The 25,777-nt window shown below is 38.5% G+C and overlaps 1 protein-coding gene across 21 annotated transcripts in view; it reads left to right on the top strand.

Annotated features, from left to right (window-relative positions):
- MCTP1 (multiple C2 and transmembrane domain containing 1) overlaps window positions 1-25,777 on the top strand; it is a 598,469-nt gene that overhangs the window by 291,789 nt on the left and 280,903 nt on the right. The window lies entirely within an intron of this gene.

The raw sequence follows: 25,777 nt of genomic DNA, 5'->3' as shown, positions 1-25,777 counted from the left end.
CCAAAGGAGGCTGAGTTTGGGTGTAACTCCTCCTGCCAGGAGGAAGGAGAGTCCCCAAGCCTTGCTAACTCATTGTTAGACAACCCTGAGAGTGCTCCTGGCACCAAATGATCCTGTTTTGTTCCGCCTACCCTATTTGATATCATATGTAGGGAATAGAAGGAACCAGATTAGGGCTGCAGTTTTAATTTGTCTCCTATATCTAAAGGAATAAAATAGAGAAAAATAATTTAATACAATACTAGAGTATTTTATGACTAGGAACTGTACAAATATTAGATTCAATTGTTAAGTAAAAACTAGTAAATATCAAACATTCTTGGCTGGGTGTGGTGGCTCATACCTGTAATCCCAGCATTTTGGGAGGCCGACATGGGAGGATTACTTGAGGCCAGGAGCTTGAGACCAGCCTGGGCAACACGGTGAGATCTTGTCTCTGCAAAACATTAAAAAAAGTTTAAAAAGACATTCTCAGTGAGGAAATATGTGATTGATAATATTAGAATTTAAAAAGATAGGGGAAGTTTTCAAAATAACTGTCTGGTTTAGTAGCTAAGGACACATGTTTATTGAATTGAACTACCTGTTTCCAAAGAAGATACAATTAAATTAGATAAAGAAAATAATGCAAATAACGAAGTATTATTTTGCTACATTTGCAGTGAATACAACTTTTATTAGTTTTCAAAGTGCTCTCAGTTGTATCATTCAATTTAAAACAGAATTGGACTTGGCAGCAGAAAATCAAAATTTTAGTCCTACATATGCCCCCAACAATTTGAAATGCATATATATATATACAATAATTTGTTGTAGCTTTGTTTATAATTATAAAATATAGGCAATAATCTAAATACGCATAAATAGGGGAGTGGTTGAATAAACTATGGCATATCTACATGGCAGAATACTATGGAGCTGTAAAAATAAATGATGAAAATCTCCAGAAATTGATATGGAAAAATGTACAGGATGTATTGTGAAGTTCACATAAGCAAAGTACAAAAGAGTATCAACAATATGCAACATTCTATGTAAGAAAGAAATACATAAGAATTTGTGTGTTGTCTTCGCATTTCTACCAAAAGAAATACAGAAATCAAAAGCTAGAAACTAATGGAATTGGTAACATACAGAATGTAGGTAAATAACAGATGGCAAGAATGGGAGATGGGAATGGGATAAAAGGGATGAAGAGGAAATGACATTTATCTGAGTCAATTTTCTTAATTAATTTAGAGTCTTTGACTATGGCAATATTTTAGAACCCCAAAATAGATAAATAATTAAAATCAACCAGGATGTGGGAGGAACCCATAACAACAATCTCATCTCAAGGGGACAAGAAATAAAACCACTAACCTAAGTAGCTATGTAAAAGAGTATTTGAATTATACCTATAGGCCTATTTTGGAGCTATTGCAGGTTCGGTTCCAGACCACCACAATAAAGCAAATATCACAATAAAGCAAGTCACACAAATTTTTTTATTTCCCAGTGCATATGAAAGTTATATATATACCATACTGTAGTCTATTAAGTGTGAATAGCATTATTCACAAAAAAAGCATGTCTAAAATATGTATGTACCTTAATTTTAAAAATCCTTTATTACTAAAAAAAAAAAATGCTAACAATCATCTGAGCCTTCTGTGAATGATAATCTTTCTGCTGGTGGAGGGTCTTGCCTGGATGTTGATGGCTGCTGTCTGATTAGGGTGGTGGTTGCTGAAGGTTGGAGTGGCTGTGGCAATTTCATAAAATTACACAACAGTGAAGTTTGCCACATTGATTTACTCTTCCTTTCACAAAAGATTTATCTGTAGCATGAGATGCTGTTTGATAGTATTTTACCCACAGTAGAGCGTCTTTCAAAATTGGAGTCAGTCATCTCAGACCCTGCTGTTGCTTTATCACATAAGTCAATGAACTATTGTAAATCTTTTGTCTAAAGGAATAAAATAGAGAAAAATAATTTAATCTAATGCTAGAGTATTTTATGACTAGGAACTGTGCAAATAATAGATTCGATTGTTAAGTAAAAACTGGTAAATATGAAACATTTCAACAGTGTTCACAGCGTCTTCACCATGAGAAGATTCCTTCTCCAGAAACCACTTTCTCTGCTCATTCATAAGAAACAACTCTTCATTTGTTCACATTTTATCATGAGATTGCAGCAATTCAGTCATTATCATCAGGCTCCACTTCTAATTGTAGTTCTCTTGGTATTTTCACCACATCTACAGTCACTTCCTCCACTGAAGTCTTGAACCCCTCAAACCCTCAAGTCATCCATAAGGGTTAAAATCAACTTCTTCCAAACCTGTGTTAATGTCGAAATTTTGACCTCCTCTCATAAATCATGGATTTTTTTGTCATTGTTGTTTTAGAGACATGGTATTACTCTGTTGCCTAGGCTGGAGTGCAGTAGCACAAACATACCGTAACCTCCAACTCTTGAACTCAAGCACCCTCTCGCCTCAGCCTACTGAGTAGCTAGGACTACAAGTGTGTGTTGCCATGCCCGGCTATTATTTTCTTTTTTTTGGTAGAGATGTGATCTCACTATGTTGCCCGGGCTGGTCTTGAACTCCTGGTTTCAAGTGATCTTCCCCCTTTGGACTCCCAAGTTGCTGAGGATACAAGCATGAGACACTGTGCCCAGCCAAGAAATGTTCTTTATGGCATCTAGAATAATGAATCCTTTCCAGAAGGTTTGCAATTTGCTTTGTCCAGATCCATCACAGCAACTATATATAGCAGCTGTAGCCTTACAGAATGTGTTCTTAAATAATAAGCCTTGAAAGTAGAAATTACTTCTTGATCAATGGGCTGCAGAACGGATGTTGTGTTAACAGGCCTGAAAACAGCACTTATCTCCTTGTACATCTTCATCAGAACTCTCTGGTGACTAGATGCATTGCCAATAAGCAGTAATATTTTAAAAGGATTCTTTTTTTTCTGAGCTGTAGGTCACAACATTGGGCCTACTAAATATTTAGTAAACCATGCTATAAATAGATATGCTGTCATCCAGGCTTTTTGGCTTCATTTATAGTGCACAGGCAGAGTAGATTTAGCATAGTCCTTAAGGGCCCTAGGATTTTCAAAATGGTAAACCAGCATTGGCTTCAACTTAAAGTCACCAGCTGCCTTAGGCCCTAACATGAGAGTCAGCCTGCTCTTTGAAGCTTTGAAGCCAGGCATTGACTTCTCCTCTTTAGCTATGAAAGTTCTTGATGTCATCTTCTTCCAATAGAAGGCTGTTTCATCTACATTGAAAATCTGTTGTTTAGTGTAGCAACCTTCATAATTATCTTGCTGGATTTTCTGAATAACTTGTGGCAGCTCCTTGCTCTTTCATGTCATAGAGATGGCTTTTTTCCTTAAACCTCAGAAACCAATCTCTGCTAGCTTCCAACTTTTCTTCTGTAGCTCCCTCATCTCTGTTCATAGAATTGAAGAGAGTTAGGGACTTTGTTCTGGATTAGGCTTTGGTTTAAGGGAATGTTGTGGCTAGTTTGATCTTCTATCCAGACCACTCACTTTCTCTATATCAGCAATGAGGCTGGGTGGCTTTCTTATTTATGTGTTCACTGGGGTAGTGTTTTAAATGCCCTTCTAGATCTTTTCCTTTGCATTCATAACTTGGCTACCTGTTTGGAGCAAGAGGCCTAGCTTTCAGTCTGTCTCTCCTTTTGACATGCCATTCTCACTAAGTTTAATCATTTCTAGCTTTTGATTTAAAGTAAAAGACATGTGACTCTTCCTTTCACTTGAATACTTAGAGTCCATTGTAGGGTTATTGATGGGCCTAATTTCAGTAATGTTGTGTCTCAGGTAATAGGGAGGCCTGAGGAGAAGGAGAGAGATGGATAACAGCTGGTCGGTGGAGCAGTCAGAACACAAACAACATTCACTGATTAATTTCTCAGTCTTCTCTGAGCGCAGTTCAAGGGGCCTCCCTCAAAACAATTACAATAGTAATGTCAAAGACCACTGATCACAGATCATCATACAGGTATAATAATAGTGAAAAAGTTTGAAATGTTGCAGAAATTACCAAAAGGTGACAGAGACATGAAGTGAGCATATGCTGTTTGAAAAATGGTGCTGATAGACTTGATCAAGGTAGTGTTGCCATAAACCTTCGATTTGAAAACAAAAACAAAAAAACAAAAACCCTTGGAAGCACAATCAAACAAAGTGCAATGAAATGACGTATGCCTATACTGTAAAACTCCAGATAAAAAAAGCTATACATAAATGTATGTACTGCAGACCATGATTATTGATTCTGAAACTACTTAATGTATATACCATTAAGTAGTATATACCAGGAACAAGCAAATTAGTAACATGACAATGACAGTCATGATACTTATTGTTGGAGATAGTTATAAATATAGAAAGTAGGCAGTCTAGAATGAACCCTTTGGTGCTAAACAGGTGTCAGTATGATCTAATGATTTTTATTAATATATATACAGATATATAGAAATAAAAATATATGGAGATATGTGTGTGTGTGTATTTCCTAATCTGTCTGCTGAGAGGGCCTGGAAGCAATGACAAAGGTATAATGACAAAGTAGCAATGAATACATTTGGCCACGTATTGGTTTCTCAATACAATTTCCCCAATAAAAGTAATCAAGGCTCCTGGAGAAATGGTTTATTTCAGACCTGGGACAGGGAAAGTATAATATGAGCCTGGATCATTTTTGCAGTGCCAGAAAGTAAGGGAGTGCTCAAAAATTGATGGCAAAATGTCAAAATCACATAGGAGCCAACTTAAAGGAACATTTAATGGCCAAAGCTGGGACAATTTCAGCAAAAAATAAATAATGGTTGTATTAAGTCCATTCTCACACTGTTATGAACAATTACCTGAGACTGGGTAACTTAGGAAGAAAAGAGGTTTAATTAACTTACAGTTCCACAGGCTTAACAGGAAGCATGATTGGAAGGCCTCAGGAAACTTACAACCATGGCAGAAGGGGAATCAAGCATCTTCTTCATGTCCTGGCCGGAGAGAGAGAGAGTGAGAGGGGAAGTGCCACACACTTTTAAACCATCAGATCCGGTGCGAATTCACTCGCTATCATGAGAACAGCATGGAGGAAACTGCCCCCGTGATCGAGTCACCTCCCACCAGGACCCTCCCCCAACTTTAGGGATTACGATTCAACATGAGATTTGGGTGGGGACACAGAGCCAAACCATATCAATGGTAACGATGGAGTAAAACCCATAGAATAAGATAAATATCTCTGAGCTGATAAATAATTGAAGAAATAAGTGGAGGAGAAGGTATAAGCATTTCTTATGGTAGAATTCCAATAAAAAAATGTAGAAGGGAAAATTGAAATAGAAAGTCACCTTTTAACAAACACCCCAGTAACAATAGTAGGCAAAATATCATCAATAGATGCTAAAATTATATGTGTACAGTTATGATGTGAAACAGAATTTTGCAGCATTTCGAAGTATTTCTCCACGAGCTATGTAAGAATTACGAAGAGAAAAATAGTAACTTCACAATGGGGAAACATGGAGGACACCACCTTAACCAGGTGGTCAAAGTCAGAACTGAGAAGACATGCAGACATCACGAACTCCCTGACAGGATGCACTGAAAACAGCACGTCATTTCTGTGGCATTCTTGTCAACATGCAGAGCCTCAATGTAATCATGAGAAAACATCAGGCAAACTCTGGCAATATATGACATCAGTTATCCTAGCTAAGTAGCTCCTACCTTTTGGACAGTGTGTGTTTAATCTTGTTTCACCATTCCCTGTGCCTTCACAATTTTGAGTCGGGGGTCTCACTGTGTGTGTGCCATTGATTTTCTTATAGTATCAAATTATTCTCTGCAGACTTCTCTGCCAAAAAATACAAAAACAACTTTCAGTGGAATGAGAGAGCCATGTACTTTAAAAAAAGGGACAGAAAATATTACTTTGTGGGAATGAAGAACATCCAGAAGTGTTTAAAATGCCAACTCCAATCCAGCTTCACTAGTGTACTTACTTGCCTGGCATTAGTGAAATTTTTGTTGGGTGAAGATAAAAATAAGAAGAGGTATTTAAATAGATAAAACGACCTGAGTTAAGGATTGATTAAATATTTATCTTTGACCCATCTATGAATAACAGATGTGTTAAACATTTGATTGGATAGATAGTATTAGGTCACTTGAGATTTGCGAATTTATATACATATAATTGGTAGGATAATTAGATGGAGATGGATAGCTTGAAATGAGAAGACAAGCTAGGAAGCACTGCAGTCATGTGGAATATAATGTTGAGAGCTTGAACCGGAATTATGGGTGTGGAAATAGAGAAGGAAAGTAACATATAATAGATGGTTCAGAGGAATGTCTGATAGGACTCGAGATCAATTGGATGAAAGGACTAAAAAAAAAATAACTATTAAGGTTTTAAGCCTGGTGATGCCTGGAAACCACGTGGTGGTTGGAACAAGATGAATGTAGAGAAAACACTTGTATAACTATTAGAATTAATGAAAATTGAACTCATCACTGTGTGACAAGAATGCCCTTACCTACTACCCAGCAAAATCAAAATGGTTATGCCTCCTATGTCTCATATCACCCTGGCACAGAACAGTGGAAGGGAAAAACTAATTTCCACCACTGCCACATTCACTAGAATGTGGTTTGGACTTCTCCAGAATCTCATTTCTACATAATGGGCACTGAAGTGGCTCAGCAGCCAGAGCTGCCCATCATTCTTCCATTTCTACACCTATTTTCCAGAAACAACAGCCAGATGGCTTCTTGAAATGCTACTGCCTTTTCCTGAGTTTTATTTTCTTTGCTTTAAGTAGTGTGATGAATTAGAAAGTACATGATCTTGGGTAGTCTGACACACATAAGTTCAAAGTCAGGTTTCATATTTTGTTAGCTATGTGACTTTGAGTGAGATATGCAATTTCCCTGCTGCAATTGGAAAGTTCCAGATTTAGAAAATAAAAATACATGATGCCTAGTTAAATTTAAATTTCAGATAAATAATGTATTATCTTTTATATATATCTTTTATATATATTCATATATATGAATATGTATCATATAATATCTGGGGCATACATATAGTAAATTTTTTATCATTTATTTGAAATTTAATTTAGTGTCACTTTATCTGGCAGCCCTATGAAATTGTGATGTACAGTTATTATTTTTAAAATCATTTATATTTTCATTAGGTTGGGTTTTTAGGAACTATACCTTTTGGCAGAGACATCTACATTATAATCTATCAGATTTTGAATATAATGTTTTGACATGGCTATCTGTATTGTTAAAAAATTTAAGAGCAATCTGTGTAAATATATCTGGTAATAGCCATTGTCTATCATTTGATTTCTTGAAATTTGGGTCATGGAGGATATAGTAGTTTCCTTGAGCTGCCTTAGCAAATTATTCCAAACTTGGAGGCTTAAAACAACAAAAAAGTTATTATCTCAAACCAGGACTCCAAAAATCAAGATGTGGTAAGGCAGCATTCCCTCCAAATGCTTCTCTCTCTCTCTCTCTCTCTTTCTCCCTCTCTCACTCTCACCCTCACTCTCAGAGACAGGGTCTCTGTCATCCAGGCTGGAGCGCAGTGATATGATCATAGCTCATTGCAGCCTGAAACTCCTGGGTTCATGGAATCCTCCCACCAAGCCTTCCCAGTACTTAAGACCACAAGTGTGAGCCACTGTGCCCATCTGGGAGAATTCTTGACACTTTCAACTTCTGGTGGCTGCAAGCATTTCTTGGCTTATAGATGCATCACTATAATCTCTGACTGCATCTCTGTATGGCCTTACCCTCTGTGACTCTGTGCCTTATATCGCCCTTTCCTTTCTCTTGTAAGGACACCAGTCATTAGATTTAGACCCCACTCTTAATCCAGGATGATCTCATCAGGATCTTTAACTTAATTACGTCTTCAAAGACCCCATTTCCAAATAAGGTTATGTTCACAGCGACTAGGGGTTAGGATTTGGACATATCTTTTGGCAGGACCCAAGTTAACACATTACAGGAAACAATTCCTTTTCTTCATGTACTAGGAACTAATTTAAATGATCAAAAAAATGACTGACAAAGCCAGTCTCCCAAAAGATGGGGTATTTCCCCGCCGCCTGTGATGAAATCAATACATGAAACTGGAAGTGAGTGTCAAGCAGTGCAGTCTTTATTCAATGACCATGAAATTGAGAAGTGAGAGCATAGCCCACAAATTGATTTCTCAATTAGTAAGGGGTGAGGGGGTTAAAATATAGGGTTTCTCTAATGAAGGGGTTGGACATTAAAAGCAAGGGGAAAAATAGTCATGTCTTCCAGATATGGGCGGCCTCCTTCTTTTTGGTCATTTTATGGCTTCTTCTGGTCATTGTCGTGGTGATTGTCAACTGTCATTGTGCTGCTGGGAGCATTATTTAGCATGGAAGTGAGGTTATAATGAAGCTTGAGGTCTTTTTGAAGTTGTTCAATGGCTATCTTGGTTCTAACTAGTCTCAGCTTGCCTAGTTACAAGGGAAACTTTTTATCACAGGTGTTGTGTTTCTTAAAGATAAGCAAAGTTTAGGCAGGGTAGGAATTCAGGCTATGTCATGTAGGCGTTACACTGGGTAACAAAATGAACCTGCTTATTGTGATTCTATTTATAATAGCGTTAAAAAAGAATCCTGTGTTGAGCAGATTTAGAGAATCTCATTCACTCCCCTCTGAAACTCTTCAAGTCTACTCTGTGAGTTTGATGTGTCATTGCTAAAGAAAAGTTTGCAAGTGTTGTGAGAACAATATTTTCAAGGTGTAATAAGAATGTAAAAGCCTGGGGAATGGGAAAGGTTTTAGAAGTTTACCCCCAGTGAAGTTTCACTTTTTTCACAGTGTACTGAAGTCTCACTAATTGAGAACTTCTACCAGATATAAGGCAGCCAGATCTGAGAAAAATAAATTGTAGGACATTTTTTAAAAAGCAATTCAATTTGATAAAACTGAAACATATTCTGTGTTTTAAGTGTAAACAAAATCTTCTTCAAGTTAGAGGGCCTGTCAGCAATTTTATCTTTCGAATGTAATTTGTGAAAGCTCAGAGAGAGTTATTCTCTGATTGAGGAAGGCATAGTAATATTTCTAGTATGTATTATGCATCAGGTATGATGGTTGGCATTTGCATATATATTCTCTGATCCTAACAAAATTGGTCATACGAGCAGCTGCCACCTTACCACAGGTTCCTCTTTGTTTTCGATCCTTGGGAATTTTCTTTAGGATAGGATGGACAATGATATGGTTTGACTGTGTCCCCACCCAAATCTCATCTTGAATTGTAGTTCCCATAATCTTGTGTCATGGGAGGGACCCAGTGGGAGGTAATTGAATTGTGGGGGCGGTTACCCTCATGCTGTTCTCATGATAGTGAGTTCTCATGAGATCTGATGGTTATATAAGGGGCTTTTCCCCCTTTTTCTCATTCTTCTCTTCCTGCCACCATGATTGTAACTTTCCAGCCATGTGAAACTATGAGTCAGTTACACTTCTTTCCTTTATAAATTACCTAGTCTCGGTTGTGTCTTTATTAGCAGTATGAGAACAGACAAATACAGCCATATATCCCAGTTTTTCTGGAAGCAGTTGTGTTTTTTTACCTGTTGACTGACATAATTGTTAATAGTACCCCATTTTACTCTCAAAAGGGCTCCAGTTTCAGAGACATGGAATATACTGATGCTTGCTAGAATAAATTTCATTAAAGTTCATCAGAAAATTAAGTGTTATGGTTGATTCTTTTTTCCCAGGAGGAAAATGCAACTTGTATCATCAGAGAAAGTTTTGTCTCTGAGCAGGTTTCAGAAAGTTTTGTTGGCAGTCCCTTCTTTTGATTTATGCAGCCTTTAATGAGCTATCTTGATCAAGAAAAGACCTGTCATGTTGTGTTTTTGTGCTAAAATCATGAATTGAACATGTTGCTAGTCAATCACTTTTTGCATTTCCTACAGTTGGTGGGAATCAGGTATATCCTTGTTTTAGCCAGTACAGACACAATTATTTCCATGCATTCTAATGTTATTTATTTAACCAGTGTTTTGCCATTGGGAAATTTTTTTAAATTAATTCACAGTAACTTAGTTTTAATGATAGTTATTTCATATAGTCTATGATCTTAATCTTCTAATATACATATATATATATACAAATACACCCATACACATACACATATATATACACATATATATACACACATATATACACATACATATATATGTATATATGTGTGTATGTGTATGCGTGTGTGTGTGTGTGTGTGTATATATATATAAAAAAGCTTCTGAATAATACATATATAGCAGGTCCTCAAATAACATCATTCTGTTCAAATTTGTTTTGTTACTACATTGATGAGAAAAAAAATAATCTATTCCCAGCCAGGCCACTGTCTGTGTGGAGTTTGCACATTCTCCCCATGTCTCCCTAGGTTTTCTCTCTGGGTGCTATGGTTTCCTCCCACATCCCAAAGATGTGCATGTTAAATGAAACTTGTCTCAGTCTTTGTGAGAGTGGGGGAGTGTGAGCACACCCTGCAATGAGATGGTGTCTTGCCCAGGGCTGGTTCCTGCCTTGTGCCCTGAGCTGCAGGGATGGGCTCCAGCCTCCTGAACTGGAATAATTGGGCAAATAATTATCTCACTTGTTTTATTAATCTTCCTTAAATGTATGTTGTATTAATATGTTCCCACACTGCTATAAAGAACTACCTGAGACTTGGTAAAAAAAAAAAAAAAAAAAAAAGAAAGAAAGAAAAGAGGTTTCATTGGCTCATGGTTCTGCAGGCTGTACAGGGTTCTTTTTCTGGGGAGGCCTCAGGAAATTTACAGTCATGGTAGAAGGTGAAGAGGAAGCAGGCACATATTCACCTGTCCAGCAAGAGAGCAAGAGAAGTGGGGAAAGTGCCACACCCTTTCAAACAACCAGATCTCTTGAGAACTCTGTCATGAGAACAGCAAAGGGAAAATCTGCCCCCATGATTCAGTCGCCACCCACCAGCTCCCTCCTTCAACACTGGGAATTACAATTTGACATAAGATTTGGGTGGGGACACAAAGCCAAACCATAATATTCCATCCCCTGGCCCCTCTCAAATCTCTTGTCCTTCTCACATTTTAAAACACAATCATTCCTTCCCAGCAGTACCCCAAAGTCTTAACTCATTACAGCATTAACTCAAAAGTCCAAGTCCAAAGTCTCATCTGAAACAAGGCAAGTCCCTTCTGCCCATGAGCCTGTAAAATAAAAAACAAGTTAGTTACTTCCAAGATACAATGGGTTTACAGACATTGGGTAAATGCTCCCATTAAAAAAGGGAGAAATTGGCCAAATAAAAGGGCTACAGGCCCCAAGAAATTCTGAAACCCAGCAGGGCAGTCATTAAATTCTAAAGCTCCAAAATGATCTCCTTTGACACCATGTCTCACATCCAGGGAAGACTGATACAAGGGATGGGCTCCCAAGACCTTGGGCAGCTCTGCCCCTGTGGCTGTTCAGGGTACAGACCCCGCAGTGGTTTTCACCAGTTGGTGTTGAGTGCCTGTGGCTTTTCCAGGAACATGTTGCAAGCTGTTTATAGGTCTACCTTTCTGGAGTCTGGTTGCCCTCTCCTCATAGCTCCATTAGGCAGTGCCCCAATGGGGACTCTGCGTGGGGGCTCCAACCTCATATTTTCTCTCTGCACTACCCTAGTAGAGGTTCTCCATGGGGACTCTGCTTTTGCAGTGGACTTCTGCCTGGACATCCAGGTGTTTCCATACATTCTCTGAAATCTAGGCAGAGGCTCCCAAGCCTCAACTGTTGCCCTCTGTGCACCTGGAGGTTTAACATCACATGAAAGCTGCCAAGGTTTTTGGCTTGAACTCTCTGTAACAGCAGCCTGAGACATATCTGGGGCCTTTTAGCATAGCTGGAGCTGGAGCAGCTAGAATGCAGGGTGCCATGTCCTGAGGTGGCACAGAGAAGCAGGGCCCTGGGTCTGGCCCCCTAAACTATTTTTCTCTCCTAGGCCTCCAGGCCTGTGATGGGAGGGGCTGCCAGAAAGACGTCTGAAATGACTTGGAGGTATTTTCTTCCATTGTCGGCAATTAACATTCAGCTCCTCTTATGTAAATTTCTGCAGCAGGCTTGAATTCTTCCCCAGAAAATGGGTTTTTATTTTCTACCACATGGCTAGGCTGCAAATTTTCCAAACTTGTATGCCCTGCTTCCCTTTTAAATATAAGTTTCAGTTTCAGATAATCTCTTTGCACATGCATATGAGTGTACACTCTTAGAAGCAGCCAGGCCACATCTTGAATGCTTGCTACTTAAAAATTTCTTCAGCCAGATACCCTAAATTATCTCTCTCAAGTTCAGAATTCCACAGATATATAGAGAAGAAGCGCAATGCCACCAGTCTCTTTGGTAAAGCACAGCAAGATGACCTTTACTCCTGTTCCAAATAAGTTTCTCACCTTCATCTGAGACCTCCTCAGCCTGGACTTCACTGTTCTTGTCACTATCCACATTTGGTCACAATTTTACATGTCTCTAGGAAGTTCCAAACTTTTCCTCATGTTCCTGTCTTCTTCTGAGCCCTCAAAACTGTTCCAACCTGTGCCCATTGCCCAGTTCCATAGCTGCTGCCACATTTTCAGGTATTGTTATAGCAATGCCCCACTTCTCTGGTACCAATTTTCTGGATTAGTCCACTGTCACACTGCTATAAAGACATACCTGAGACTGGGTAATTTATAAATAAAAGAGGTTTAGTCAGCTCATAGTCTGCAGCCTGTACATGCTTCTGCTTCTAGGGAAGCTTCAGGAAACTCACAGTCATGGCAGAAGGCAAAGGGGAAGCAAGCATGTCTTCACATGATGTTCAATGAGGACCTACTGTATTCTCTTCTTCTTTTACTGTTTTATTTACATAGATGCAAAACAATATCACTCATTGACACACAAAGACTTCTTTGTTGCATGTTCATAAAACTAGAGCCATAAGTTTTGGTCATGCATTGCTTAATGACAGGGATACATTATGAGAAATGTGTTAATAGGTGATTTTATTGTTGGGTGAACATCATATGGTGTACTTACACAAACTGAAATGATATAGCCTACCACCAAAGCTATATGCTATAGCCCATTGCTCTTAGGCTACTAGCCTGTACAGCATGTGACTGCAGTTAATACTGTAGGCAACTGTAACACGATTTTAAGTATTTGTGTATCTAAACCTATTACAACATAGAAAAGGTACAGTAGAAATATGATATAAAAGATAAAAAATGGTACATCTGTGTATAGTCCATTCTCATGATGCTATAAGAAATACCCAAGACTGGGTAATTTATAAAGAAAAGAGGTTTAATTAACTCACAGTTCTGCATGGCTGGGGAGGCCTCAGGAAACTTACAATTATGGCAGAAGCTACCTCTTCACAGGATGGCAGGAGAGAAAATGAATGCCAGCAGGGGAAATGTCAGATGCTTATAAAACCATCAGATGTCATGAGAACTCACTATCACAAGAACAGCATGGGGGAAACTTCCCCCATGATTCAATTAACTTCCACCAGTTCCCTCCCATGACATGTGGGGATTATGGGATTACAGTTCAAAATGAGGTTTGGCTGCAGACACAAAGCCAAACCATATTATTCCACCCTTGGTCCCTCCCAAATCTCATGTCCTCACATTTCAAAATATAATCATTCCCTTCCAACAGTCTCCCAAAGTCTTAACTCATTCCAGCATTAACCTAAAAGTCCAAGTCCAAAGTCTCATCTGAGACAAGGCAAGTCCCTTCTGCCTATGAGCCTGTAAAATCAAAAGCAAGTTAGTTAACTCTTAGATACAATGGGGTTACAGGCATTGGGTAAAATACACCCATTCCAAATGGGAGAAATTGGCCAAAACGAACAGGCTACAGGCCCCATACAAGTCCAAAAACCAATAGGGCAGTTGTTAAATCTTAATGTTCCCAAATGATCTCCTTTGACTCCATGTCTCACATCTGAGTCACACTGATGCAAGAGGTAGACTCCCACAGCCTTGGGCAGCTCTGGCCCTGTGGCTTTTCAGGATACTAGCCCCCTCCTGGTTGCTTTCACAGGCTGGCATCAAGTGTCTGTGGCTTTTCCAGGCATACAGTGCAAGCTGTGGGTGGATCTACCACTCTGGGATCTGGAGGACAGTGACCCTCTTCTCATAGCTCCACTAGGCAATGCTCCAGTGAGGACTCTGTGTCGAGGCTCCAACCCCACATTTCCCTTCCACACTGCCCTAGCAGAGGTTCTCCAGGAAGACTCTACCCCTGCAGCAAACTTCTGCCTGGACATTCAGGTATTTCCATACATCCTCTGAAATCTAGATGGAGGTTCCCAAACGTCAATTCTTCACTTCTGTGTACCCACAGGCTCAACAGCATAAATGGAAGCTTGGGACTTGCACTTTCTGAAGCAATGGCCCAAGCTGTACCTTGGCCCCTTGTAGCCACAGCTGGTACTGAAGCAGCTGGGACACAGGGTACCATGTCCCAAGGCTGCATAGAGCAGGGGAGCCCTGGGTCCAGCCCATGAAATAATTTTTGCCTCCTAGGCCTCTGAGCCTGTGGTGGGAGGGGCTGTCATGAAAGTTTCTGACATGCCTTGTCGACATTTCCCCATTGTCTTGGTGATTAACATTTGGCTCCTCATTACTTCTGCAGATTTCTGCAGCAGGCTTGAATTTCTCCCCCAAAAAATGATTTTTTCTTTTCTATGGCATCATCAGGCTGCAAATTTTCCAAACTTTTATGCTCTGCTTTCTCTTAAACAGTTGGCCGCTTAGAAATTTCTTCTGCCAGATACCCTAAATCATCTGTCTCAAGTTCAAAATTCCACTGATCTCTAGGGCAGGGGCAAAATGCTGCCAGTCTCTTTGCTAAAGCATAGCAAGATTCACCTTTATGCTGGTTCCCAGAAAGCTCCTCATCTCCATCCGAGACCACCTCAGCCTCGACATCATTGTCCATATTACTATCAGCATTTTGGTCAAAGCCATTCAGCAAGTCTCTAGGAAGTTCCAAATGTTTCCTCATCTTCCTGTCTTCTGAGCCCTCCAAGTCTTCAGGCGGTTCTAAACTTTCCCACATTTTCCTGTCTTCTTCTGAGCCCTTCAAACTGTTCCAGCCTCTGCTGATTACCGAGTTCCAAAGTCACTTCCACATTTTTTGGTATCTTTACAGCAGTGCCCCACTCCTCCTGGTACCAATTTACTGTATTAGTCTGTTTTCATGCTGCTATGAAGAAATACCCGACACTGGGTAATTTATAAAGAAAAGAGGTTTAATTGACTCACAATTCCACATGGCTGGGGAGGCCTCAGGAAACTTACAATCATGGCACAAGGCACCTCTTTGCAGGGTGGCGGGAGAGAAAATGAGTGCCAGCAGGAGAAATGCCAGATGCGTATAAAACCATCAGATGTGGTGAGAACTCACTCACTATCATGAGAACAGCATGGAGGAAACTGCTGCCATGATTCAGTTATCTCCCACCCTTCCATGATTTGTGGGGATTATGGGATTACAGTTGAAGGTGAGATTTCAGTGGACACAAAAAGCCAAACAATATCAACCTGTATAGGGCATTTACCATGAACGGTGCTTGCAGGACTGGAAGTTGCTCTGGGTGAGTCAGTGAGTAGATGTGGAGACCTAGGACTTTCCTGTAGACGATACACACTGTACACTTAGGCTACACTAAATTTATTTATTTTTATTATTTTTTTTTTTTTTTGAGACAGAGTCTCGCTCTGTCGCCCGGGCTGGAGTGCAGTGGCGCAATCTCGGCTCACTGCAAGCTCCGCCTCCCGAGTTCACGCCATTCTCCTGCCTCAGCCTCCGAGTAGCTGGGACTACAGGCGCCTGCCACCGCGCCCGGCTAATTTTTTGTATTTTTTAGTAGAGACGGGGTTTCACCGTGGTCTCGATCTCCTGACCTCGTGATCCGCCCGCCTTGGCCTCCCAAAGTGCTGGGATTACAAGCGTGAGCCACCGCGCCCGGCTCACTAAATTTATTTTAAACATTTTTTTCTGTCTTTAATAATAAACCTTTGCTCATTGTAATCTTTTTTAATTTATAAAATATTTAATTTTTAGAACTTTTTGACTCTTGTCATACCAGCTGAAAACACAAACATACTATACAGCTATAGAAAAATATTTTCTCTTTATATCCTTATTCCATCAACTTTTTTCTTTTTAAAATATTTTTAACACTTTAAACTTTTTTGTTAAAAGCAAAGACGCAAACACACACGTTAGCCAAGGCCTACAGGATCAGAATCGTCAATAGCAATGTCTTCTACCTCCACATCTTGTCCCATTGGAAAGTTTTCAGAAGCAGTAACATGTATGGAGCTGTCATCTCCTATGATAATAATGCCTTCTTCTGGAATACCTCCTGAAGAACCTGCCTGAGACTGTTTTGCAGTTAACTTTTTTTTTTAATAAATAGAAGGAATACAGTCTAAAATAACAATAAATAGTATAGTATCCTAAATACAAAAACAAGTAACATAGTTGTAGTCATTTTCAAGTATTATGTTTTGTACATAACTGTATGTGCTAGACTTTTATGTAACTGGCAGCACAGTAGCTTTACATCAGTATTGCCACAAATATGTGTGTAATGTATTGCACTATGACATTAGGATACTGCAACATCACTAAGCAATAAGAATTTTTCAGGTCCATGATAATCTTGTAGGACCACCATCATATATGCAGTCCATCAGTGACCAAAATGTCATTATGGGGTGCATGATTGTACTAAATCCTGAGAGTTAATTTCTACCTGGAGACTTTGTAAATGAGTCCAAGACTGCATCACTGTCCCAGAAAGCTTTGTATATGGTCTTCACACTTTATTCTGAATCAGAGCAAAGGGTCCAGTGGCTCTTCTCCAGTGTTTTTCTGTAACAATATGTATGTGGGGGGATTCCTTTCTTCAAGATTCCCCAAATTTACCAGGAGGTGATACTTTACCAAATTTAAGTCTGGGACTCCTTAAGCCATAGACCAGGTACTGCTTCAATTTCTTAAAGAGATTCTGAGAATGATGTTTCCACTATGAAACAGTCATATCACACCTAAGTAATATTACTTTTAAAAGTGTTATTTCTTCCATTATTATGATGACAAATTTCCTTTGTTTAATTATGCTGATGTAGGAAAGAGGATCAATTTTAATTGAGCCTTTGCAAATAACTGTATTGCCATGAAAATAAAAGGACCCACAAAAGGTCTGTCTATAATATCTGACACTGTTCTCAGCAGTTAATAGACAAGGCCAATCAATACACATCCCATTTTCTTCATCATGTGCATAGACTTTGCCAACGTTATTTTTTTTTAAGTAAGATTTGATTATAGAAGAATTTGATTTAAACTAAGTATAATTTAATTTAGCATCTGTTAACAAAGGACAGTTTTATGCTTAACCCATTTTAAAAGTGCATCTCTCAGTTGCATTTATTAGAGACATTGTCCTTAAATTTACCTGACGTTAATTAGCTTGCATTCATGGTTTTCCATATTAAGACTTCTTCAAGGATATGTTCCTTCAGGAAATAAGCATAAAGGAAATTTTATGTGTTCCTGGATTTTTATGTATTTTGCCTATAGGAAGAAATATTCTTAGGGATTTAGTTACCTATTGCCTGAAATTGGATAATATAAAGTATACAAAGTATGTATTAACCAAAGTAACAATACTTTATAGCAACTATAACGGAGGTTGTTAACAAATGACTGTGAGATCCCTGGAGGAAGGAAGAGGGACAAAACTTTCCAACTAACAACCTACAGATGAGAGGAATGTGGCTTCCAGGGAAACGGAAAGCAAGCGCTCTGCGGAAGGGAAGGAAACAGTGGCATTTAAGCCTTCCGTCTTATGTGCATATTCATCAGGTTTGGGCAATGTCTATGAATATTTATGGAGAAAGTCAGGCACTCACTCAGTGAGTTAACATGTATGTAACTTACCTTCCATGATCTCTTTGGGGAGGGGTTTTAACATTAAAATGCAGTGGAATTTGGCCCTGTGAATCAAAAAGTAAACTATAGGGCACAAAGACATTTTGTGCACAGTCTCTGCAATCTGACTAGAACCAACTTAGGGTCTCTAGCTGCTTATCAGCAGAGAATGTTTGTAAGGCCAGTCTCCTGCCCAGTCAGTGCTGTTGGCAAGACCCGCAATGTCTTCACACTTTGGGGAAGAGTCACTGGACAGTTTGCTCTGGCTCAGAATGAAGTGTGAAGAGCATATAAAAAGGGATATTGTCAAGCGGTCTACCAGAATCAGTTGGGCTATGTTTCCTAGAATGGGTTTCTGCCTAACTGCAGGAAGAAAACCTTATGGCACTTAACAGACCTTATAGTAGTTAACAATGCAGGAGTCCATGACCAAACCCTTTTCTCTGCTGTGGCTACTCGATTTTCTCTTGAGAGTTTTATCTTAGCCATAGATAGTCCATCTCCTCTGTTAGCCAGGGATACAATGTTGACAAGGTAAAACAAGAAATAGTTTAGCAATTTTAGTTTGTCTTAACATATCAAACTCGTATTATTCTTTCTGTTTGCTTATTTTTTAAAATAATTGACTGTGGTCATAAAATATCCAAAGTCAACATAAAATACCAAAACAAAGCATAAAAAAACACCCTTTTAAGAATATATTTTCAGTGTGGATAAGACAAAACCTTTCTCATCTATGCAAAAAGCAAATAAAATTTTTACTGCCTTGCATTGAGAACAAACTCCATACTCAGTGACCATTTCTCTACTGAACTACCAGTCATTTATAATACATAGGCTTCTTTAAAAAATAATTTTAAGTTGTCTCAGTATGTGTGTATTTTAAATATACATACATGTATATGAAATAATGATAAATGATAAATTTTAGATTAAATGTAATTAATTTTAAGAAGCATGAAACACAGTTCTTACTGCACTGATTTTACCCTTGTAATTTGAATGCTATTTATCTGGTAAACACATTTATGTATTCAAAAAATACATAAATAAAAACTGCCCAGTTACCTCTACTGTAAACTGTGTACTTTGGTTGATAATGATGTATCAGCGTAGGTTCATTGATGATAACAAATGTACCATTTGATGAGGGATGTTGATAGGTAGTACAGGGGCAGAAAGAGGGTAATCCCTCCCTTCCCCATTATAGAGTCATGACTGACATGCCCAAAACAATAAAAACAGGTTGACAAGGGGAAAGCATAACACATTTACTACATGCACGTGTGTACACGTGAGTTGTACAGAATATGAACTCAAAGAGAGGCCAGATGTTTGAGTGATCTCCCTGAGCTGTTCTCAGAAGAATAAATGAAAAGTCAGTCTAGCCATGGTGATAACTCCCAGTCTCTTCTCTTTTTCCATGGTTAAGCTTTCATGGTTATCTGATGTTCCTAGGAAAGGGGTTTAAGAAAAATTGCATTTCTTTTGGAAGAAATTTTTGTCAGTAAGATAAAGAATTCCAGAAAGAGCCCTTTCCTGCACTTGTCAGGGGAAATAAGACAAGGTTAGAGGGATTTTGATTCTGAGACAGCTTTAAAGGTCTCTCAGCATGTTGAAGCACGAGTTTTTGGGATATCAACACTAGGGAGGCTATGCAAGTGTGGGGGCAGGCAGTACATGAAACTTTCTGTACTTCCCATTCAATTTTGCTACAAACCTAAAATTGGCATAAAAAATAAACTGCTCTGTGGTGATCGAGTACCTTAGCTCATCGCCATTGTAAGTATTCCTTCAAGTCTCAAGGTGAATTATGGATCATGGAATTGTAATTTATATTGGCATGACAAAGCAATACAACTACCGTTAATATTAAAACTCATCAGAGAAACATGCAGTCGGCCCTCCCATGTCCATGGATTCAACCAACCTTGGATTGAAAATATTCAGAATAAAATATGGTTGGTTGCATCTCTATTGAAGAGGTACAATTTTTCTTGCCATTATACCATAAACAATACAGTATAACAATGATTTACATAGCATTTACATTGTATTGGATATTAGAAGTAATCCAAAGAGGATTCAAAGTCTAAGAGGATGTGTGCAGGATATATGCAAATACAACACCATTTTCTATCAGAGACTTGGGCATCCATGTATTTTGGTATCCACAGGGCATCCTAGAACCAATCCCCCATGGATAATGGGAAATGGCTATAGTATCCTAAAATTTTACTCACGGAATCCTAATGAAATAGCATGCAGCATTGCCTGAAGTTGAAAACAACCACATTTTTCAAAACAAAGGCATGACTTATTCTAATTCGATTTAGTCACATTCAAGTTTACACCCACACAGTCTTTAATTTTTAGTGTAATTAGGATAACTTTTAGTGTAATCACGTACATGTTCTATAAGACATGTATAAAAATTTTTCAGTTAATTAGGCCTCCTATTGGAAAATAAATTTGATTTACATGAAGTAAATGTTTGGATTAAATATTATATCCCACTCAGTGATATAGGCAAACATTTAACTGTCTTTGAAGCCAATTTAACAAAACAATTTAAGTTGCTCAAGTGTTTTCTGTGATCAGAAATATTGAATACTTAATTAAGTGAACCAAAAATAATAATTTTATAATTATTTAACATTTATTTGCCAAGTAATATTAACACCTTTAAGTCTTGATTTAAAGTCTTGAGACAAAAAGCTTTCTTAAGGGCAGGCTGTTAGCATATCTTTTGTTCTTCACCTTATCTTAGTAACTGAGACACCTATCAACTAGAACTCTATCATTCCCTTTTGAGCATTTTTTACTTCCATTTATGTGGGGGTGGGGAGCTTTTGAAAGTCCTTATTCTAAATTTTTATGCACCTATTAATCTCAAAAACCAATCAAAATATGAGCTCTATTCCATTTGAGAGACTATACAATCTTGCTGATTTCCCTCGGGAGGAAAGCAAAGGTAATTTGTCAGAAAGAAAAATGCTGTCTTAACATTGTTTAGGGATAACTCTTGCCCCAGAAAAGAAAGTCATCTTGCTCAGTTGTTTGTTCTGTCTTTTTAGAATTACAGCTATGTCTTCAATTCACTCTGCAAGGAGAGTCTCATTTTCTTTTCAAGTTCTTGGTGAAATTAGCAATCAGATTCTTTCCTCTCCTTTTATTTTTAAAGTGGACTTACTCATTGAACACGATGTTCTTATAACATGCACAGTCACCCTTAATTTTTAGAAAAGCACTAAGAAAAGGGGTAGTTGTAGATATAGAGAAGTGATTCTCAAAGTTTGGTACCCACACTTGTGAATTCTTGGGCCCCATCCCAGACCTACTGAATCATAAAGTCTGGAAATGAGACCCACGAATCTGTGTTTTAAGAAATGTTCTATGTGATTCTGATGCATGTTAAAGTTGAGAACCACAGATGTAAAAGATACCTAAAGAATCTCACTGCCCTCCGTCTTAGTCAGGGTTCTCTAGAGGGACAGAACTAATAGGATAGATGTATATATGAAGGGGAGTTTCGTAGGAGAATTGACTCACACAATCATGAGGTGAAGTCCCACAAGAGGCCGTCTGCAAGCTGAGGAGCAAGGAAGCCAGTCCTAGTCCCAAAACTTCAAAAGTAGGAAGCCGATAGTGCAGCCTTCAGTCTGTGGCCAAAGGCCCAAGAGCCCCTGGCAAAATACTGGTGTAGGTCCAAGATTCTAAAAGCTGAAGAACTTGGAGTCTGATGTTCAAGGTCAGGAAGCATCCAGCATGGGAGAAAGATGTAGGCCAGAAGACTTACCCAGTCCAGTCCTTCCACATTCTTCTGCCTGCTTTTATTCTAGCCATGCTGGCAGCTGATTAGATTGTGCCCACCCAGATGGAGGGCGGGTCTGCCTCTCCTAGTCCACTGACTCAAATGTTAATCTCCTTTGGCAACACCCTCACAGACACACCCAGGAACAATACTTTGCATCCTTCAGTCAAATCAAGTCGACACTCAATATTAACCATCACACCTCCCAACATACACACACTACAAATAATTACTTGCAGTCACAGGCAGACAAATAGAAAACTGCCACACCAATTACTATATACAATTTTAACTCATAGATAAATAAATGAAACTATGACCACAAACTGTATGTTAAAAAAAGCTTCCTAGGGCAAACCACAAATGTAGCCAAAAGACTTCAGGAAAGGATTATTTGCTCACCACAGGCTATTTTCCTAAGAGTTTTGATCACACTCTTTAGTAACACAGCTATATGGAATTCCTCAAATACAAAACACAGACCACAGAATTCCTCAGATCTAAGACACTCTCTAGACACCCGTGAAACTCTCTGGCTCTTCTTCCTGGAGCTCCTGATGTCCTTTGTATACTAAATTGTCCCTCCAGCCTCACTCAGGCCTTCATGACAATTTCATTTCTCTAAGGCCTACGGTTAGATGACAACATACCACAGAATAAGAGCCCGTTCAAATGGCCATAGACTTTGACATAGGAAGCTCTGAACCTGAGCTCAAATTGCCATGTCTTTGAAAAGTCTGGTAGTTTGTTGGTAGTAGCGGCTCTTAGGAGGATAGAATCTTGCATGTTCTTGTGTTGTTCCTTAATCAAAAGGTTGACATCTGCTTGACTTTGGTAGTTCCCATGAAGCAGAGAATTTCAATGGGTCTTCCTAGAATTGTGAGGAAAAAGCCATTTAGTCAATTTAGTTATTGAGCATGTGTCTGAAATCTATTGCAATCTTGTTTGCAAGTGAAAAGGCCCTTTGCAGGCCAATTTAAAGATTCACTCCCAAGAACATTTTATTGATACGTTTTTCATATCTACATTTCTTTATTTCATCCTAAAAGCAAACACAAAGTTTCTAGATCAGAGGCCAGACGTTATTTACAGTATCAGTTCCCCATCTGTACTCTTCCCCTGTGGAGGGATGCAATGAGAACAGATGGCAGCTGCATTTACAGTGGGTTGGATTGCTGGAGAAGAGCCCCAAAACTGTGCCATTTAGAGTTTCTGTAAAAACTGTTGCACAGCAGCCCCTCATCCCATCTTGAGAGAGAGAAAAAGATTTAGTTTTTCTAATATAAACAAATCATCTCTTGGGAAAATAAGGGAAGGTTCCTAGGTCTTTGCAGCCCTTTGAAATGTAAAGTCATGGCTCTATGAAGAGAAAATAGTCCTGGGAAAAAAAGAGACATTATCTTTACAGCATGAGTTCATCATTTATTATGTTCCAGCTGTTGTTTTATACTTCTCTATTGCATAGATTTTGTCCATTGTGAATATGTGTAGATGCTCTGTAATTATGACCCGAAGTGAAATTTTCTTCATAGTTGAAGAATGATCAATTTATCCCTCTAAACATTTTTAAAGTGTAGACTGCTGAGTTGTTTAGTATTTTAAAGGATTCTGGTTTTATGTCAAAATGTACTCAAAGGCAATGACTAGAAACATTGTATGTTTAACTTTTTCTAAAACTTCTAGTGTTTTGAGAACTTATTACGTATTGAAAAAAGTTATCTGAAAATAAATCCTAGTTAAATTGAAAAAGAATGAACAAAGCTTCGTTGTTTGTTAAAGAAATTCTGTGAGTATGAGTTATAAGAATAACTAAAATAAATGGCTTTTCCCAAAAGCATAATCAAGTTTTAAAATTCTCAAACTTCAGTTAATTTCTTTTAAATGATATTTTATTAGCAGCCTGTCATAGAAGAAAAGACCATGTTTTTAAGTTGAGTTCTTCAGAAGCAGACTCTGAGACAGGAATTTGTCTTTCTTTGAGAGACAATTCCAGAAAGCAGTGCTAAGGCAGATAAAAGGTTGAGATAGGGAAGGGATGGGGGCCAACATAGGGTAAATTAAGAGGGCCTCTGGGACCTCTGGGACAAGTGTAGAGTTCTCAGCAAGTCCTACTGAGGCACCAAAAAAATGGGTTATTTATTTAGCAATTCCCATTTGCCATCTGTTAAGCCCCACTCCCAAAGACATTGTACCTGTGGCCTGGCCTATGCATGGGCCAAGCACACTCCTGTGGCTGCATAAAGTCATAGGAGCTTGAGAATGGAATTGGAGATACTGTGTAGGAGAACTGAGAGTGCAGACAGGATACGGCTGGCTACCCACAGCATCTGCTACAGCACAGGTCTGGTGTCAGACCAGAACTAAATCACTGAATAAGCTTCAAAATGGGGATAACAAAAGCATCCGCCTCCTACACTTGTTCTAAAGAGTAAATGGGATTCTACACATAAGGTTTTAGAAAAGGTCATAAAGTAAGCCCTCTGATTATCTGTTTTCATCGTCATCATCATCATCATCATCCTCAATATTATTATACTTAGCATCATATTAACTAAAACGTTATCGATGAAGTTAGTGAATATTCCCAAATGAGAACTGCAAGGATTTGTTTTCTTTTCCATTACTTTTAGTGAGTATTACATATTCCAATGGGCTCTGGCATGCAGCATTGTAGTTTTGTCTTTTAAGAATTTCTCTGGCTGTATGCTACAGTGATGCACCACAGTTTTTGTCCTACCAAGTGACTGCTGTTAACAACCTACTCATTGTATGCCTTTGTATCACTCCAACACAACAGCCCATCTGCCTCACATGGGAAAAAATAGTAGGATTTTGTTGAGAGTTTTAAAAAGCAACTGTTTTTCTGATGTTGAGGATATTTCCCATACATTCATTCATTCGTTTATTTATTTATTTTTTTTTTTGAGATGCAGTTTCACTCTTGTTGCCCAGGCTGGAGTGCAACGGTGCGATCTCGGCTCACTGCAGTTCCACCTCCTGGGTTCAAGCAATTCTTTTGCCTCAGCCTCTCGAGTAGCTGGGATTACAGGCACTCGCCACCATGCCTGGCTAATTTTTTTGTATTTTTAGTAGAGACGAGGTTTCACCATGATGGCCAGGCTGGTCTCAAACTCCTGATGTCAGGTGATCCACCTGCCTCGGCCTCCCAAAGTGCTGGGATTACAGGCATAAACTCTTTAAAGCATGAAGCTGCTGTTTTCTTCTTAAATGTCACACGAATCTTCTGTTAATCATTTCAGAATTGTACTCTGAGATCACTGAAATAAAATTCCAAACAGAAATCATTATCGGTTTTCAAGAGGGCAAGAAGCTAGAGAAAACAGTATTTCAGAGTATTTAAAATTATTGGAAATTAATTTTTACTGATTTCAATTTCACTGCTCTGATTCAACAATGTTGGAAAGCAAAAATATTTTATTTAATGTTATGAACAATGTATTAGCAGAAGTCAATAGATATTCCTTTTTACTCCATCACATGCACCAAAAAATCAATACGGTGAGAAGACAGCACATCTCAAATAGAACATCATTGCTCCTGAAATACATTAATGTACAGTATCAGTAATGCAGAAAATTGAACAAGATTATATTTTAACTTTTCACAAGAAAATAAGGAATTATCTTTAAAATGTTATTAGGAAAGACAAAAGCATTTTAGATTTACCATTGCTCAATGGTACAAACACTGATGATTTATAGATTTAAATTTGTGAGGCAATTTTTCTCCTATGCTTCTGATCTACAATTAGATATTGTGCTTTTAGGTGCATGGCAGGGGCTTGTGAAGAGAAAGCATTGCACACCTCTTTTAATAAGTCCAGCATAACTGTAAGAAATCTAGTAGGAAAAGTGATATGAGAAT

The sequence above is a fragment of the Symphalangus syndactylus genome, chromosome 11, assembly GCF_028878055.3.
Source record: "Symphalangus syndactylus isolate Jambi chromosome 11, NHGRI_mSymSyn1-v2.1_pri, whole genome shotgun sequence".
Classification (NCBI taxonomy): Eukaryota; Metazoa; Chordata; class Mammalia; order Primates; family Hylobatidae; genus Symphalangus; species Symphalangus syndactylus.
Note: the sequence above shows the minus strand (reverse complement) of the source record. Positions and strands in the feature narration are given on the sequence as shown.